Below are 18,495 nucleotides of genomic sequence, written 5' to 3' on the forward strand. Positions count from 1 at the left end.
TCAAATTGGAATATTGGATTAAAGATAACAACATTCTTGCTGTTGAACAGGCTGGTTTCCAAGCTGGCCGCTCTACGATGGAACATGCTTTGACTCTCCACTATCTAGTCGAAAAATACACTGCTAGGCTGGGAGCGGCCCTGTACACTGCATTTATAGATCTGAAATTGGCATTCGACTCCATCTCAAGAGATAGGCTTTGGCAGAAATTAATAGAATTGGCTATTGATAAACGTTTACTATTATTGAAATATAAGTTATATGAGAAGACCCATCTGTGGGTGCATTATACCCAGGATGATCAATTATCAGCAGAGGTATCAGTAAATAGAGGGGTAAGGCAGGGATGTATACTGGCGCCTACTTTATTTAATGTTTACATTAATTCAGTAGTCACCTGCCTTGATGACTCATCCTTACATCCACCTAGGCTGGCACAGAAGCATACAGCAATTTTGCTATATGCCAATGACATGATCCTTCTCTCCCAGACCCCCACTGGATTACGTAGAGCTCTGGCATGATTAACTTTATATTGGAACAGAGAGCTGATTGAGGTAAACTGCCAGAAGACCAAGGTATTAGGTTTCGCCAAGAGGTCTAAGATTCATACTTGGCATATGAATGGAAATAAAATTGAACAAGTAAAATCTTATAAATACCTGGGAGTTGTTTTGCATGCAGCTGGCACTCGGAATGTACACCAAAAACATATTATCTAGAGCTCTCAAACCTCAATTAACTTAATCAAATCATTTCACTTCTCACGTGGAGCTAGGTATATACCTGTTGCATTAAAACTATTTGCTGCCAAAGTACTTCTGCAAATAATGTATGGTGCACAGTTAGGTACATTTCCTAATTTTGCCTTGATCGAATCTTTGCAAACTAAATTTATAAGAAGTATACTGCAACTTCCAAGGTGTGTCTCAAATTCTGTCATTAGAAGAGAGGTGGGACTGACCACAATTGAATCCTGCTACTGGAAAGCCATAATACTTTTCTGGCTAAAGCTTGTGTTTACAAAGGTTGGGTTGGTATATCTTATCCTGGAGGATCCTTTCAAATCTAATTGGGAATTAGGAATCATGGAAAAATTATCAGCATATGGAGTCTCCCTAGTGGGGATAACCAGACTAGGATTTGATCGAGCTAAGCGCTTGATTATACAGCGTATACAGGATGTAGAACTGCAAATATACAGGATGTAGAACTGCAAATGGAACAGGCAAACTTACCGGGTGGTATATATCTTGGAAGTCAGATCATTGAGTTTAAGCCTTATTTAAGTAATGTCTTGATACCAAAGTTCAGGCGAGCTCTCACTCTCGCCTGATTAAACGCTCTACCTACAGCGGTTTTATTTGGAAGATTCACAGGCACGTCAAGTGTATCTAGACTAGAGTGTGCCCATGTGGATCTGGCCATATCGAAACAACCGCTCATGTCCTGTTGTACTGTGATCACTATAGAGAAGTAAGATGTAAATTAATAGCCCTGCTCTTGAATAATTTCCCGGGTCATCAAGATGAATTTTATTTAAATTATCTGCTTACCAACTTAAATTCTGATGTTGTAGATACGGTGGCTAAATTTTGCTATATAATATGTCAAATGCGGACTCACATGGTGTAATGAACTTTCTATTGTCATTCCTATTTTCATTTTTATCTTTTTAAAATTTTATTTTATTTTACTGGTCTATGACCGAAATAAATATATATTATTACTAGTCATATTCTCTGCCACTTTTATTTACCATAATAAATCACTGTGGGAGCCTTTGGCTCCTGTGTGTGCGGGGGGGAATGTATATATATCATGGGTAGCATCCAAACTAAGTTAATCATGACCATGTCAAGTTGAAATTAATAGAGCCTGAATTGGCCATGGCCAACTTGACTCATTTATTTCAGTGGTACTAAGTCATGACTAACTAGGCTGAGTACTGTAGTAAGCATACACCATAAGTATGTCTACTCAGAAGTAAGTCCCATTGTGTTAAATGAGGCTTACTCCCAGGAATGTATGTGTGAGATTGCAGTCATAGTCATCATCATCTGAAGAGGATGATATGGTCCAAATCCATGCACTAATTCATAGAATGGAAGTGCTCGAGCAAGCTAAGTAGACGCCGCCACAGAAGAGGACGGGCCCTTCTCGGGTACATGCCAAGCACAGGAAGCACACAAGTGGGGCTGCATGGGCTGATTTACTGAAAACAATGTTTGTTAGGTTAGCTTCGTTGGAGAAGGGCAGTGAAGAGCCTGTGCCAGTTCCGGTGTAGCCAGTGGACTGTGACCAACAGCCGCCTTCAGCAACCTTACTAAGCAAACCTAGTGCCCCAGCACCAGCCAAGCCTGCTGTGTTGGACCCATCCCTAGCAGCACCGGCTGTGCCAGGTCCATCAGGTGAGGCAGACAGGGAGCATGCAAAGGAAGGGGCTGGCTCATGGTCCATGTTCTTGTGGACCATGCCACCCTTTGGGGGTTGGGCATTTTGGGCTACACCACAGCAACCCTGGGTGATGGAGGCCTTCCCGGGCAATGTTTGTGTGTGGGGGGGAGTATGAAAGGTAACTGCTTCTCAAGACACCACGCCATCACCAGCAGGGGCTGAGGGTGGCTACCCTATGGGGGTGGCTCCATCTCCTCAGCATTCCCCTTATGGGGCCTTGGGTCTGCCATTAGGGGACCGTTTGCTACTGGCTGCTAAAGAGAAAATCCTCAAGGGAGAATACATAAAATACATAGAACATTCAAAGAGTTCACAGCAATTAATGGGGAGCAATTCCTATTCATTGCATTGAAACAGTCTAAAAAAATTTAAAAAATTATTTTTTTAAAAAACACCCATGAACCCCCATGGTTGGGGCTCCTGGGGGAGTTGTGGCCATGCCTGCTTTGCCCCCAAACCCATTTTGGTGCCCAGTCACCCCCCAGGGGGGCATTAGGGCATCCTCAAATCCTCATTATTGCCTATGAGGAAAATGCAAAAATGTAAATATCTTCAGAAATTCATCAATCATTGCAGGAGTGTCTGATTGGTTTTGGATTTGGTGTGTGGTAGGCACCCATGGGTGTCTACCACTCATCCTGCTTTTTTGCCCCTATGTACTCTAGGTGCTGCTAGGGGGGCACCTCCTCCACAGCAGCAGACCCTACTTTGGAGTCAGACCCAGCCCCAGAAGACCCAGCACTGGATTCTTCCACATGTTGTTGGGCATCATCAGGCCCTCACCCTCCAATGAATGGTGAAAGGAGCAGTGGGGGTCACAAGAGAGAGGGACAGTTTGGCTGCACTCCCAGCCATCGAGCCCCTGCCCTGCACCCCTGCCATGGAAGCAGCTTCCCTGGCAGGAGAGCACCCCGCAATACCAGCCTCTGCATGGGGCAGAAGCACTGGCAGTGCATCCCAACCTGGACCTGGATCAGCGACAGCAGGTTCTTCTGGATAGGAGACACTTTGCACCACCTGAGGCAAAGAATTCACCAATGGGGACCTGTAGGACCCCATGCCAGCATCTTCTCTGCCCTCCACCTTGGCCTCCCACACCAGCTGGGACACCCCACCACCTCTCCCCACCACCTCTGCCTGCCACCCTGCTGTAAGCCTTGCTTGCCATATGTCACTAACACATCCTTGGGGGCTTTTAAAAAAATATAGGTTTTTTTTTAAAAAAACAACAACACCTGGGGGGTTGGAATCTAAAATTTTAAAAACCCTATTTTTAAAAAAAACTTAATTACCCACTCAGGCCATGCACAACAACAATACAATATAAGGGCGGGGGGACTAGGGGGAATCTGTAAAAACAAGAGACAACCTGCAAAGAAAAGCACAGAAAAAATACTGCCCCCAAATCCAACCAAGGAAGCACTATTTAATTAAATCTAGGGACAAAGGGGGCACCATAAAGGAGTCACTTACCCCTCTTTGTCATCCTGAAAAGGCTTCTGCTGCACACACAGGTCAGGGAAAAAAAACCTGACTACTAGCAGGCTGGCAGCACACACAGCCAGGGGGGCGGGGGTGGGGAATAGATGAGCAGCCTTCCATCTATTCAAACACCCAAACCAACAAATTAAAAGAGAAGCACTGAATAAAATAGAATAAAATGCTGCTGGAAGAAGAGTCTGCAAAAGGGGGGGTGCTAAGGGGAAGGGGTTTTGGGGATCAAAAAAATTGGGTGACAGGGACCTCAGGCCAAAGGCCTGTGCCACCCCCCACCCCCAGCAGTGGCTAGAGCTGAGCTAAAGCAGGAAGAGACAACTCAACTCAGATTGTGGGGGGCGGGGTCCAAAAGGGACAGCAGCCACACAGCAAGGAAAAATAACTTTGGAAAGGGCAGAGAGGAGTTGAGGTGTCTCTGTGAAAGCCAAAACAGGCAGGGCAGGGCAGAGACCACACTTCACCTCCAGCAAAGAGCAGCAGCACCACAAACCACCACAGCCAGAAAAGCAGCAGAAGAAAGCAAGAAGCTCTTTCTCACTCTCTTTCCTCAGCAATGATTGATTGAATTCCAAACCCAGAGGCTGGGCTTTAATTTGAAGTTGAATCTCCCTCCTTTGGGAGCTCCCACCTTGCCTCCCCCCCCCCCGACCAATAGGGTGCAGTTCTGCAGGACTAGCAGCACTGCAGAGCCTACCAGAGGGCCAGACACATCTGGCCAATCAGGAAAGCAAGATCTCAGCAAATTACAGCAAGTGACACAGTGTCACAAAATGGCCACTAGAACCTAAAATGGAGGCTCGAGTCTTCGAATCAGTTTGAACAGGTTTGAAATGAACTTTGTTCTGTTTGGTTCAAACTTGGACTGGCATTGCCGTATGAATGCACTGCTTGGTCCAAGCTCGAATCTTGAAAACAAACCAGTTTGAATTTGAAACTGTTTGCATATCTCTAGTAGTCAGCAGCATCTGGGAATTCTTGTTACAGGGAACACTGTATTCAAGTATTCAGAACATACTGGGAGGATAGTCCACATCAAAATGTCTAGTGGAGAAGGAGAAATGTGTTGAGGGGGAAACTGGGGGCAGGAAGTTCATTTTAACTATAATTCAAAAGCTCTAAATTCCATCCCAAGCAATGCTTTTGTTGTACCCCAACAAAGAGAGGTTCTTTCCTGGGTCAGTAGCCAAACACTTCACCAGCCGAGAAGGATTTAAAAGGCTTTATTTGCTCTATTGTAGCAAAGGTCTTGGATAGCTATCGCTATCGATCATTTACAAGTATGACATATTTATAGCCTAGGAGATGGTGCATAGGTACTGCCCCTTTCCTTTGTCTGGACTTTCTGTAAATTTCCAGCTAACTTCTGCGCATGTATTCTTTTAGGTAAATACCTCATCATCTTCTTATCTAGTCTCTCCTGGCCCTCCTTGGCACAGAAAAGCCTTAAAAGGAATCCCCTAGGCCCCCCTTACACAGACAGAATATATGAAAGGTAACATTGCTTCGGTCTGGTTCAGGCCTACACCACTTTAACAGTAAAAGTCATATCAACTTCTATCAGTAATTTCTGACAAACAGCTTAACTAGTCCCTTCTCTCTGGTGTCAACAGCAGAGAAGCAGAAGCATTAAATATTTTACTGTTTCAGCATTAGTGTCCCTAAGTTCATATTTATCGGGTAGACCAAAGCTCCAAAGAAGGTATAGCTGTTGTTTAGGCTGTGATGCATGTACGTAGAAATCCCTAAGTATTAATTCACAGTGCCTTACTATATAACTCTGGTGAGATGGCAGAAGTTCTGAGGAAGCCAATATGTTCATTAAAATGGAGTAGGGGAACTCAGTTACACTTGTATCCTATATCAGAACCTCTTATATTTTTTCAATCAGCCTTTCACTAAAACACAGAATAAAACAATACATCAGAGCCATACATAAACTTTTATAACTGAAGCCATAATATAACTAATGCCAGACTGCTATATGATCAAACATGAACAGTGGAAATTATGTTGCAAGTTTTTCTGTAATTAAAATAGCAACAAATTAAGCACAATGGCTGACATGATGCACAGCCAGCTGCTGGCATTTCCCTTCCACCAGGGCTGCTGAGCACGTAAACTCTAGCCCTGGTGGAATTGTGCAGTGGCACAGGTTTGCAATGATTTGGAAATGCACACCTGCACTTGCCCAATGGACTGTACATTGAAAACAATTGAAACTAGGCTGAGCAAGTGCAGGTGTGCATTTCCAAGTTGTTGCACAACTGCACTCTTGCACAACAGTAGCATTAGGCTGTCAGCCAATGAAATGTTCACACTAGCTGAGTTGCCAGTTAGAAATGATGGACAATAAGTACTTTTCAGACAAACTCAGTCTTCTTTATGTGTCTACTCTGGAATGAGGGTGGAGAGCTGGTCTTGTGGTAGCAAGCATGAATTTCTCCCTTTGCTACATAGGGTGCACCCTGGTTTGCATTTGAATGGGAGACATGTGTGAGCACTGTAAGATATTCCCCTCAGGGGATGGGGCCACACTGGGAAGAGCATCTGCATGTTTGCCACCCTGTCATCTCCAAGATAGGGCTGAGAGAGACCCTGCCCGTAACCTTGGAGAAGCTCCTGCCAGTCTGGGTAGACAATACAGAGCTAGATGGAGCAATGATCTGACTCTGCATAAGGCAGCTTCCTATGTCCCTATGGAAAGTGGACACGTTTCCCTATAGAAAGCTCCCTCCCTCCCAGCCTTGGTTTGCCTGCTTCCCTTGCTCCCTCCATCCCATTGCCTTTCTGTAGGTAGTGGAGGCATATGGGCTGCAGGGGTGTTCTTCTGTAAGGTAGCTGCATATTGCTCACCAACTCAGCCTTCTTGTGCAGTACTTTCACAGCAGCTTGAGCAAGCACAGCCTCATGGATAGTGATGTCAGATGTTACTTGGGTGATGACCAGTGCTCAGGTCTGGTGAAGGTTTTAGTTTTCTTTCTATTGTTTTTTTCTTGGTAATCTATGTTTCTTTCATCAGATCTCTTTGTATTTATGTTTTGTTAAATATGATGGAGATATGCTGAGATGCTGAAGGGGTAGAACATATGGCAGTTATCCCGGTTTTAAACCATTATATGCCTTGTCCTTCTGGCAGTCATTTGTTCAAATATTGCATTTGTGTAACTTGTACAACTTATGTGCTGGCAAAGTTGCTAGGATGATGTACATTGCACAGTATATCAGTCATCACATTTAATGTTACATGCACTACAGTAACAGTATACCAATCTTCATATTTAATCTTACATGCGCTACAGTTACACACAAACATTTTGAATTTCCCTAGTTTTATTGGTGTGTAATTTGCAAGTTTTCCATCAGAACACAGACTGCATATTGTTGATTCTCTATTGCTGACCATTGTTGATTTTATGTGTCATTTTTAAAAGAACAAATCTATTGTGAATAGCTGTATTTTTCAATGTTTTTTTGAAGGTTAGTGATTCAGTTATTAAGATGGCCAACAGATGTATATGGTGTGTAGATGTCCCAATGTGAACTGTAAAAATAGAAGCAGGTGGTGAAATGAAACAGGTAAATCAACTTGAGAACAATTAGAGGAGGGGGAGGAGTGACAGGGCAAAGTCTGGAGGAGCTGTTCCTCCATTAAGAACAATGACACTTAATTTAAAGTAATTAAAGCTAATTAAACATCTGAGGTGTTCATTTTGTGCATGGGGATGGAATGCCTGCCAGTTCTGAACTTTGGAAACCTTTCAGTATCCTGGTAGGTGAGAGGAAGTAGGGGTTTTGGAGTGCGAGTGACCAAACCACAAACATTTATGATATGGAGATATGTAAGGATAGATAGATAGAAAGGATAGATAGAAAGATAGATTTTTATTTATATATGTATAGATTTATGTAGATATAGATACACACATACACACACGGTTACACAAATAGTTTTCTATAAAAGCATTAAGGTATAAACACACACTCACTAGGTTAAACAGGCTAGTTTACACAATCAGCAGAAACAAATGGTCAATATTTTCCCTAGACTTTACCATTTCAAGCTGCTGGCTTTGCTGATCCCTAACTGGTTTATTATATCTGTCAGGGTTCCTCAGACTCTGACCTGGAGGAACCCCCATGTGGTGTCATGGTTAGAGTAGAGGTTAGAGTATTGGACTAGGACCAGGGAGACCACCTGAGTTCAAATCCCCATTCAGCCATGAAACTCACTGGGTGACTCTGGGCCAGTCTTTCTCTTTCAGTCTAACCTACCTTACATGGTTGTTGTGAGGATAAACATAACCATCTACACCACCCTGGGCTTCTTGGAGGAAGAGCGGGATATAAATGGAGAGAGAGAGAGAGACAGACAGACAGACAGACTCAAAATGGGTCATTTTGAGTGTTTCGACCTCAAAACAAAATCCACTTTAAATAAAGGGCCTGTTTCAAGCTCAGAACAAACAACCCCATTTCTAGTCAAAATGTTTTGATGTTTTGAGTGCTATTTTGGAGGCCTGTTTTTTTCCTTACTGATTGAACATAATAACAACCCTGCTGGATCAGGCCCAAGGCCCATGTAGTCCAGCATCCTGTTTCACACAGTGGCCCGCCAGATTCCTCTGGGAAGCCCACACAGTGACCCTCACCAGATGCTGAGGGCATGCCCTCTCTCCTGCTGTTACTCCCCTACAATTGGTATTCAGAGACAGCCCTCAGACTAGTAGCCATTGATAGACCTCTCCTCCATGATTGGTTTTCTGGCACTGGCTTCTGATTGGCTTGCAATCTCCTTGCTTCTTGGTTGGCTTATTATCATACATATAAAATGTTGTCATGGGGAACTGTGCCCCTATCGGCTGGGGGGAGGAGGGAGGATCGGGGGAACCCAAAAGGAAGGAAATTCAAAATGTATTCAAAGGGACTGGAAGGGAAAGAGACCCCTTAAAGTTCTTCTTATCGTAAGAGGCTGGAAGCTTTGTTTCTTGTCAGACCTTTTTTCCATCTAGCTCAGTATTGTCTACAGTACACAAAATCAAGAGTTCTTCCAGGTTACAGGAAAGAGTCTCTCCCTCAGCCCTATATCTGGAGATGCCAGGGAGGGAACCTGGAATCTTCTGCCTGCATGTACACAAGCATGAAGATGCTCTTCCCAGAGTGGCCTCATCTCCCAGGGGGAATATCTTAGAGTGCTGCTCACATTTCTTCCTGCTCCTTCCATCCTGTTCAGAGTCTTCAGACAGCTGAGCTTGGAGCTGAGCTGTCCAGGCCATGGCTGCTCTGTCTTCCTGTCTCTCTGTGGCAGGCAGGATGGAAGGAAGATTTGGATTTGTGGTTTTCTCAGCACTGAATATAATATGCCGTGCTATTGCTGCTATAACTATCTGGTTTTGCTGGATCTCAGATTGAAAAAGGCAGAAGTTGGGTGCCTGTCTTCCTTGAGTTGTAGTTTATTCTGGTTGTGAGACAGGGAGAAATAGATGGTGGCAGCTCTCTATGTGTATGATATTTCTTAGTGATTGCTTTGATGAGCTCCATGTCTGGTCTTGAGATTAACCTGTGCTTCACTCACTGCTCTGGTCTGCTCTGCAATCTGGCGCAGACATTCTTTTTTGGCTATTTTTGCTCTGTGTTTGCAATGTGTGTTCTGTGTTGGGAGGGACAGCTTCCCTTTTACTGTGTGCCGCTTCAGTATTTTTCCAGACAGGGTTGCAAAATGCACTGCAAATTGCAATGCAAAACTTGTGTGCACACTGTGAGTGAAGCTTGTTCCAGCCATAGGGAACAATGGGAAAGCTCAGAACCTAGGATTCTATGGGGGTTGGGGGGAAAGGTTAAAGATGTGTTAAATATCACCCAGTTGCCCTTTTTTTTGTTGGTTGGGTGGTAGGTAGCACCCCTCATGCCCTATGATCCATCCCACTTTGGAGTCCCTATGAGCTACCCATGGGAAACAATGGGGTGTTTTGAGTTTCCCAACTCTTCTCTATGGCCAAAACATTCAAAAAGGTTAGAGTTTTGTTCCATTGAAACTGGGGCAAACACTGTTGCAATGAAAAGTTTCGGCCATATGTGTTTTGTTTTGAGCTTAAAACAAACAACCACTGGAGGGATGCTGAGCTGAAGTTGAAACTATGATGGCATAACATGAGATAAGTTCTAGTAGACAGTAGAAGGGAAAGAAGGAACTAGGGGTGTGCAAACCAGCTTGACATCAAGCCAGTTCAACATCGAGCCGGTTTGGTTTGACAGCTTGGGGTTGAACCGAACCACCCCCTGTTCGGTCTGACCCCAGACCGAAAACCCCAAATTGGGTGGGGTTCGCGAACTTCTTTTAGTACAAATTAAAAAAAATTATCTTACTTCCCCCTGGGGAATTCCTGGAGGTGGCAGGGTGTGTGTCCATGGAGGTCCCCCCCAACAGCTGTCCTCATGCCCCCCTCCAACCACACTTTGGCCAGTTTTTGGCCTTCTCCCGGTGGCCAGGTGGCCATTTTAGAGGCCGTATGCTTGAGCACTTGGCCTCTGTGTGGCCCAGGCCATGCAGAGGCCAAGTGCGCAGGTGCACGGCCTCCAAAATGGCTGCCTCACTGCCAGGAGAGGGCTTAAAACTGTCTGAACCAGCCAGAGGGGGGGGCATGAGGGCATCTGGCAGGGGGTGGAGAAACCTCCACGGACACCCCCCACCAGGAACTCCCCAAAGGGGAGTAAGGCAAAGTGTGTGTGTGTGTGTGTGTGTGTGTGTGTGTGTGTGTGTGTGTGTATATGAAGTTTGTTAACCCCCTAACGGAACCAAATGGGGGGGGGGTTCGAGGGTGGTGCCAGACTGAACCAGTCCGGACTTGAACCAAACTGTGCCAGCTGGTTCCGTGCACATCCCTAGAAGGAACTACCTGTATCAGAGACATTTTTGTGGAAACTAGACATGCACCAGCTGTTTTTATTAGGCGGCCATGTGTATACCAGAATGTCTTGTTTTCCCCTTGGTCTGGAATGGCTGAAAAGACTTTATGAACTTCCAGCCACTGTAGATCTTTTTCATACTGTCCAAATAAATAAAATGGTTCACATTGTACTTGATTTTATAGATCAGAACCTCTACTCAGGCTGCCAAATTAGTGAAGACGCTTTCCCCACTCAAGTTTATTTTGCTTTTCACCTTTAATGAGTCCAATCAAAGATTAGGTAAATCAAGTTACATTTTAGAAAACACTAGCATAATATAGCTGATCATTTTAGTTTTTGCCCATATAGTAACCCATCTTTCAGAGTCATGATATTTACACATGAGTAGGACTTCCTACTCCCACATAGTCCCATTGGTTTCATTGAATTTGCCCAACTTTTCCAGGTCATATGATTTATCATTTCTCTTCAGGAGAGTGCAGTGGTGACCCCACATCCCAAGCATGGTGCCCCATGTGACTGCACGATTCACAGATAGGATGTGCATGAATTGAATTTTCAGATTTGATTTGAATTTGAATCAAATGTGGCTGATTCAATTCAATTTCAAATCAAGTTGGCCTGAGATAGGCCTTCGATTCCAATTCGAATCAAATCAATCTATTTTGGTGCCTTATTTGACCAATCGGGACACCTGAATGGTTTTTTAAAGGTGCCAGAATATCCCTAAACTGTCTTTGAATTGATTCAAATAGACCTGATTCATATTCAAATTGAATTACCCTTTTAAGGGGTGATTCAGTTCGCATGTGCATTGTTTGAATTGGCCAGATTTGAGTGAAATTGATTCAAATTTGAATTGATTTGCATATCTCTACTCAATGAGAATGTGTGAGCTTAGCTAAGAAAAATGAACATTTCAAACTCCACACTAATAAGGAGGCATACTTATACAGTAAAAGGGACATCACAGTTCTCAGCATTTCAGCTGGAAGCGGCTGAAATGTGACTGAACTAAAGTCAATCACCACAGGTCTGGGAGCTGGTTACAGGCCAGTTTCCCACAATAATTACATATTTTGCTTAGTTTCTTGTCAGCTGTCCTTGGGCATAGGCTTCTTGGGTATACACAGTACCAATGTCTTCTGTCCATCCAAGCCCAACACAGATGACAATGGTTCCCTTTGTGAATGTGGTTGCATCTCTGGGGGTATGTTTGGCTTGTTGTGACATAGTTCTTACACATGGCAACTCCTTGCTCAGGGGAGCCTCTGCCAGCTATACATGGTGGGGAGAGTTATCCCCCACCACAATCCTCTGAGGCAGGTTCAGAGGAACACAGCCCTACACAGGAGATAACTTCAGGGCTGTGAATGCACCTGCCCTGACATCCCCGGTGGATGTGCCAATGCACTCTTGGAGCACCCTTTAATCATGTGAGATGAGTGCTCTTCAACTGCCCCTCATCACATGCTTCAATAGGCTTTTGGAGTGCAAATAGAGGTGTGATTCATCTGAAGTGGCCCTCAAGTATTGCTCCATGGCTTTACATCTTGCTGCGCAGTATGTAGACCTACTTGTCTTTGTTACAGACCTCCAGCATGCTTCTCAAGGTAAACATCTCCTGGCAGTAGGTAGTATGTTTCTGCATCCCAGCATTGCATCCCTCTTTCTGGGTAGTTAGGCATCAGGTGAGGAATAACAGTGTCTCTGATTGTTTCACATGTTACACCATGTGTTCATGCATGATATCTGCATTGGGCCAGGGATGACTGCTTTAGGCCAGGTTATGGTATATTTTCTCACTAGGAAAAGTGAGAAATGACCAGAGAAGTACTGTAGATGGTTGATCCTCTGATGCCAGGCTTACTGAAGCTGACATGTTGCTGGCTAAAATCCCATGCTTCTGAAGGATTTTCTTGTTCCAGGCACTGGGTCTGACATTGTGGGAGGGGTAAATTTAATCTGCCCTAACTCAGGAGCACAGAACTATGCAGTGCCTCAGACTATATTTCTGATACTATCATTTCTCAAGGACAATTTCGCTTACAAGGTAAAACACAGTTTTTTCTCCTAACCCAAATGGAGTTTTTTCTCCTAACCCAAATGGTTTAGAATGGAAATGGGATAGAAACCACCCTAATATAAGGAATTGATTCATTTTGGGGTGGTTTTCTATCCAGTGTCATATTTTTATTAATACAATAAATATCATAGCTAGTGAGGGGCCATACATATGGATATATCATGCCAGAGTGCAGGTAAGAGTTTGACAACAAAAGCATAGCTGGGAGTGTAGTGGTTTGCTTTACGCACCTTTATGCAGCTGGGGGGCGGGGTGGAAATCCACCCCAAAATCTGGATGAGAGTTAAACTTAATTTAGGACTACATCAGAGGAAAAATAATATTGTATAATGCCAGAGTAAACATTTTAGAATTAAAGATATTTGTCACAAAGTTATTGAAGAGCAATAATATAAATTACATTGTATTAGCACACACATAGGCTGACAGTAGTCACACCCAGTTACACCGAGAAACTGCCATTTTATACAATATTTATTTGTTTAGTATTCAGAACTCTGTTTATTAAATTAATTGTTGAATGTTGAGGTAAAAACAAATATCCTAATGAAACAACATAATTTTGCCTCGTGATCTGAATGCAAAGACTATTTGAATGCCAAGACTAATCTTTTTAAATACTAAAAAGGAGCCCTAATTGGCCAATCCAAAATCCCCTCTGTCTCACCCAAAAACCTCTATAAAACACACCTCCAGCCTCTAAAATAAGAGGCCTCCCCATCTCTGGCAATTTTAAAAAAGGCACTGAAGACATATTTGTTCACCCAAGCTTTTGATTAGATTTATAATTTTTAATACTTTTAATGATAGGCTTTTATATAATTTTAATGTTAATGATTTTAAAGTTTAAATGTTTAATAGGAATGCAAGTTTTGGTGGTATAGAAATATGTCAAATAAATAAATAAATAAATAAATAAATAAATATTAGATATAAAGCTAATCACAGCACTGCAAACATTCTCTTCCATACAGGAAGTGCACGACATGACAATATCACATGACAATATCCCTGCTTCCTCCACCTTTGGCAGCCAATCATGTAGGTGAAATATTTCACTTATGAAATGTTACAATGAAAGAAGGTGGATCTGGATATGGGATTGATGGCATGTATTCATTTAAAAAATAAATCAAATTTAAAATAAATTATTGACATTCTGATTAAAAAGGCAAGGATGCAACAGGAGAGGAGGCTTCTACACTTCCACTGTGCATGCATGTAGGCAGTAGGGTGATTTTCACTGATCTTCTTTGCCCTGGGAAGTGCTCTGTGCCCTCTAAAATATGTTCCTGAATGTCATGCAACCCTCAGGGAAATACTTTTGGAAGGCACAGAACACTTCCAGAGGCAGGGAAAATCAGTGAAAATCACTGCACATTGCAGAAGTGAGGAAGCCTCTAACTACATTAAGCACAGCCTCCTGCTGCATCCTCACTTTGTTATTTATTTATTTATATTTATTAACATATTTCTATACTGCCCAAAACTTACGTCTCTCGGCGGTTGGACAGAATGTTAGACAGAATGTCAGACAGAATGTCAACCAATGAGTCCCATGACTGTATTCATTTCTGAAATGAAAACAAATGAGGATTGAAATGAATGGCCTCCAAAAGGGAAATCAAATTGTTTTTCTTTCTTTCTTTTTAAAAAAATTGTTCCTTTTTATCACAATAGGGGCTCTTTGGAAGCTTTGGAGCAGTGTGTACACTTTCTATGGAAAGGCTGCAGGGAGTGGGATAGTGTGTGAGTAATGAAACTGATGTGATTTAAAAATTGCTAATAAAATGAAGTCCTTTTGTGATGCATCCTATTTGAATGCAATTTGGAATGCCTGATATTTTTAGAGGTGCCACAGAATGTCTGAAAAAAAATGCCAGTAAGATGAAAAACAAACAAAACAAATAGACTCAGGAGAAAAGTTGCCATATGCCCCCACCAAAAGAAATGACAATCTTTTAAGATGTGTGCCTTGTTTAATTGTCTCTAAAGCAGGAAACCATTGTTCAATCTTTCTGAAATATGGCAGGTTTGATTAATTAATGTACAAATATAATGCTTGATGCTATTTGAGTGAAAATAATCAGCGCAGGGATGTGCACAAATTGTTTTGGTGCCTCATTAGTGGGGCACCAAAAAGATTCGAGTGGCTGCATCCAAAACATTTTGGTAGGGGGCGAGCAGTAGCTTTAAGAATGAGGCCCGCAGATCCTTACCTGCTCTTTCGCAGCCCCACCACTGTTCCGGTCATGGCACCGTCCTTCCAAAAGGCAGCACGCAGCATATGGGTGCATAGCGGCAGCACGCACATGGCCACCAGACATGCACGGTGACCATGTGCATGCTGCCACCATGATGCAGTCACATGTGGCCTTTTGGGAAGGACAGTGCCATGACCGGAACAGCAGCAGGGTGGCAGCAGAGCAGGTAAGGACCTGCGGGCCTCATTTTTAAAGCTACAGCTCTCCCCCCACCCCAGCCCCCGCAGCTGGCTGAAATGATTTGTGCACATCCCTACATCAGAGACAGGCATCAGAAGAGTGCCTGGGTATTTCACTGAAGCCAATAAAATATTAATTGTAAACAAGAATTTAATAAAATTAATAACAAAATTAATCCATTTAAACTGATTCTAATCAGAGTCCCTGTCTCACACTCAAGAGATACATCTGAAATCTGATATGTAAAACTCAGATCAGTACATCTCATGAACAGCATTGCTCACCACATACAGGGGAGAATCCAGACTGAGATAATAATGATTAAGACCCATTGAAACTGAGGGGACTAAAGTTGTTCATGACAAACATCTAATTTATTTCAGTAGTGCTTAATCATGACAAACTTAAGGTGGTTTCAGGCAACCAGTGCAAGTAAGCTTGGTGTGAACCACTGGTTCCCGGTGAGAGAGCACTCCTGGCGTGAGCTGATACTTCCACCCCTTTTGTGTCATGCAAATCTGCCAATGTCAAGTTCCCCAGCTACACATTTTTCCAGAAACCCAATGTCTGTAACACAACTTGAAGTTGGTTACAGATATTGGGTTCCCAAGGGGAAGTGCAGTTGGGGAACCTGACATTGGTGGGTCCACACAACATGAAGGAGTTGGAAGTATCAGCTTGCACCAGTAGCACACATTCACCAGGAACTGTGGTTCTCACCAACCTCACTTGCTTCTGGTCATTTGAACCCACCCTGAGTGGCTTCACATGTAATTCAGCAAGCACAGCTTCCATAAATGGCTGGTTCCCAGAGCATATGTGAGATCCTGACTTCTGTCAGGAAGGCTATGCTGACATTGGATGTGTCTTCTGAATCTGCCAGTGTTGGCATATTCTATCCTATTTGACATTCTGGACCCAACATTTGTAACCTAGATTTGAAGTAAGTTACAGATGCTGAGTCTGGAACCATGGGGTTGGTGGGTAGAATATGCTGGCTCCCAATGTCAACATAACATCCCCAACACTGGAAGTCAGGCTTTTGCACTCCAGGACTGGTGGTTCACAACAACCATACTTGCCACATTACAATGAGGCTGCCCAATGAATCTAATTGGGGCTCCTCACTGTCTTTCTGCAACTAGGTGGTGTCAATAAGAGGTTTTCACTATAGCATGTCTTTTGCTGATTGTGATACTGAGTGATTTCTTGGAACATACAACACTTTACGCAGAATGCTGGGACTGTTGTGAAAAGAAAGAACTGCTTAAAATGTCAAGTGTCTCCAGATGAATAATGTGAAATATTCCTTTAATATAATAAATTACTCCCTCTTTAATAGAAAAGTTATAGATCAATACGCTAAGTGCCGCTAAATTAACCAAGAGCACAAAAATTTATTTAGCTTACAGTAGAGTCATACAACATTTTTAATTGCCATCAGATTTCTTCTGAATGGACTTTTGCCTCTTTTTCATTTCTCACTCTGAATTAATAGGATCCAGTTATTAGCTTGCTCCCTCTGTCATTGCAGGTTTTCTGTCCTATTGAGCACATCTCCTTCATCTCAGATTTGTCTGTTTCAGTATATTATGTTTTTCAGTTATATATAAAACAGTAATTAGGGATTACAACAATTTGAACTGACAAGATCTGGTTTAATATGTCTGTGTGACAAATACAATCTTTAGGAAATGTATTTTTCTGTACTTCTTTGTATGTTTTTCCTGCTCTAACTTTGTATTCAGAACATTACCATTCTGATCATTCAGTATTCAAAGGAAGATGCTGAGCCCTTTCTCACAATACATGAGAGGGCTACTGGGCGGGCAGTAGGGGAGGCTGCTCATACTTACCTTCCTTACAGATGATCCATCAGTTCTTGGTGGGTACATGGATAGTGCTCCTAGACAGTCACCAGCTTTCCCCAGCAGCACGGAGGGACAGGGTCCGGGACACATTGTTTGGCCCCTGGAAATCCCATAATGCACCATGTGAGTGTGTGGTGCATTTTAGGGATCCCCCCCTGCGCTGGTTGGAAGCATGTTCCTGTGTGGGTACCACATAGTTGTTTAGCCTGGGTTAACTTTGAGTAATGGGTAGGCCTCTTTGGTGGGTTTGCCACTGTTGAGTGGCAAGCAGCCGCATGGCTGCTACTTGTTCTTACGAACAGCCAAAACCAGGTTTTGCTTCGTTAGCCTTGTCTTGGCTGCACATGAGAACAGCCTCATTATGTTGCAAACAAACTACTCAACAAGTCAGGACAATGGTATGTAGAAAGGAGCAGACTTGAACTTTTAATAGCTGGTATCTCCAGGGGCAGGGAGCACATTTAGCCTATACCCCAATGTTTTCTCTCAAGTGCATCCCTTTACCCCTGCCATGTAATTGAATTGCTGACATTCAATATCATAAATAAGGCAGTTTCACTCAATCATCAAAAGCAGGATACCCTGCTTTTGACTACTCTGCTTTTTGGCTACCCACATTTTAATGCTTGTGTGGAATCACAAAAATCCCTCCACCCAGTTTCCTCAAACTTGGGTAATCAGGATTCTGTGCCTTGCTCAAAACCAAGGTAGGAGGAGAAGAGAGTCCTCCTTCATAGTTCTGTGAACCCACTCACCTTTTCTACCCAGCTATCAGGGCATAGCAACCGTGGCTATAATAGAGAGTTGTGGCTCCTGCCATGAAGCTGTTGCTCTGAGAAGCATGGTCAGTCTATGCAGCAACTTCAGCAGGGCTGGATCCACCTCCTGTTTCTCCTTGGCCAATCAGAGGGCAGCTGCTGATGTAATGAGGCTTCCCCCTTCTGCTGACAGTGCCAATGTGTTTGGAAGACAGGCCATTCAGAACTTCAAGACAGGACTTCCGGTTGGACGGCTGAAGAGGCTGCATGCTTCCCGATTGGGGAGACCAAGGAGGAGTTGTTTTGAGGGATTTTGAGTCTTCTCAACCCCACCACCAGGATTAAAGGGTTTGGACTGAGATTGCCCACTGCATCCCCTGGAGCCTGCTCCTTATCTCAAGTTGTGCTGGAAAGTACAGCTTTGATTTAAGTCGAGTGGTGGGGGCTGGGATCCATCAAGCTATACTCCTCCTTTG

The 18,495-nt window shown here is 43.3% G+C and overlaps 1 protein-coding gene across 2 annotated transcripts in view; it reads left to right on the top strand.

The window, feature by feature from the left end:
* The window catches only part of LOC128331607 (uncharacterized), a 55,651-nt gene that overhangs the window by 23,727 nt on the left and 13,429 nt on the right, over window positions 1–18,495 (top strand). Inside the window, exon 1 of one of the 2 annotated variants that reach the window (XM_053265212.1) lies at window positions 4,727–4,777. The exons of the other annotated variant lie outside the window; for it this stretch is intronic. The gene's annotated coding sequence lies outside the window, so the exon portion shown is untranslated. Of the gene's footprint in view, window positions 1–4,726; window positions 4,778–18,495 lie in introns of those variants that run through there. 2 annotated transcript variants of the gene reach the window in all.

The sequence above is a fragment of the Hemicordylus capensis genome, chromosome 6 (assembly GCF_027244095.1).
Source record: "Hemicordylus capensis ecotype Gifberg chromosome 6, rHemCap1.1.pri, whole genome shotgun sequence".
NCBI lineage: Eukaryota > Metazoa > Chordata > Lepidosauria > Squamata > Cordylidae > Hemicordylus > Hemicordylus capensis.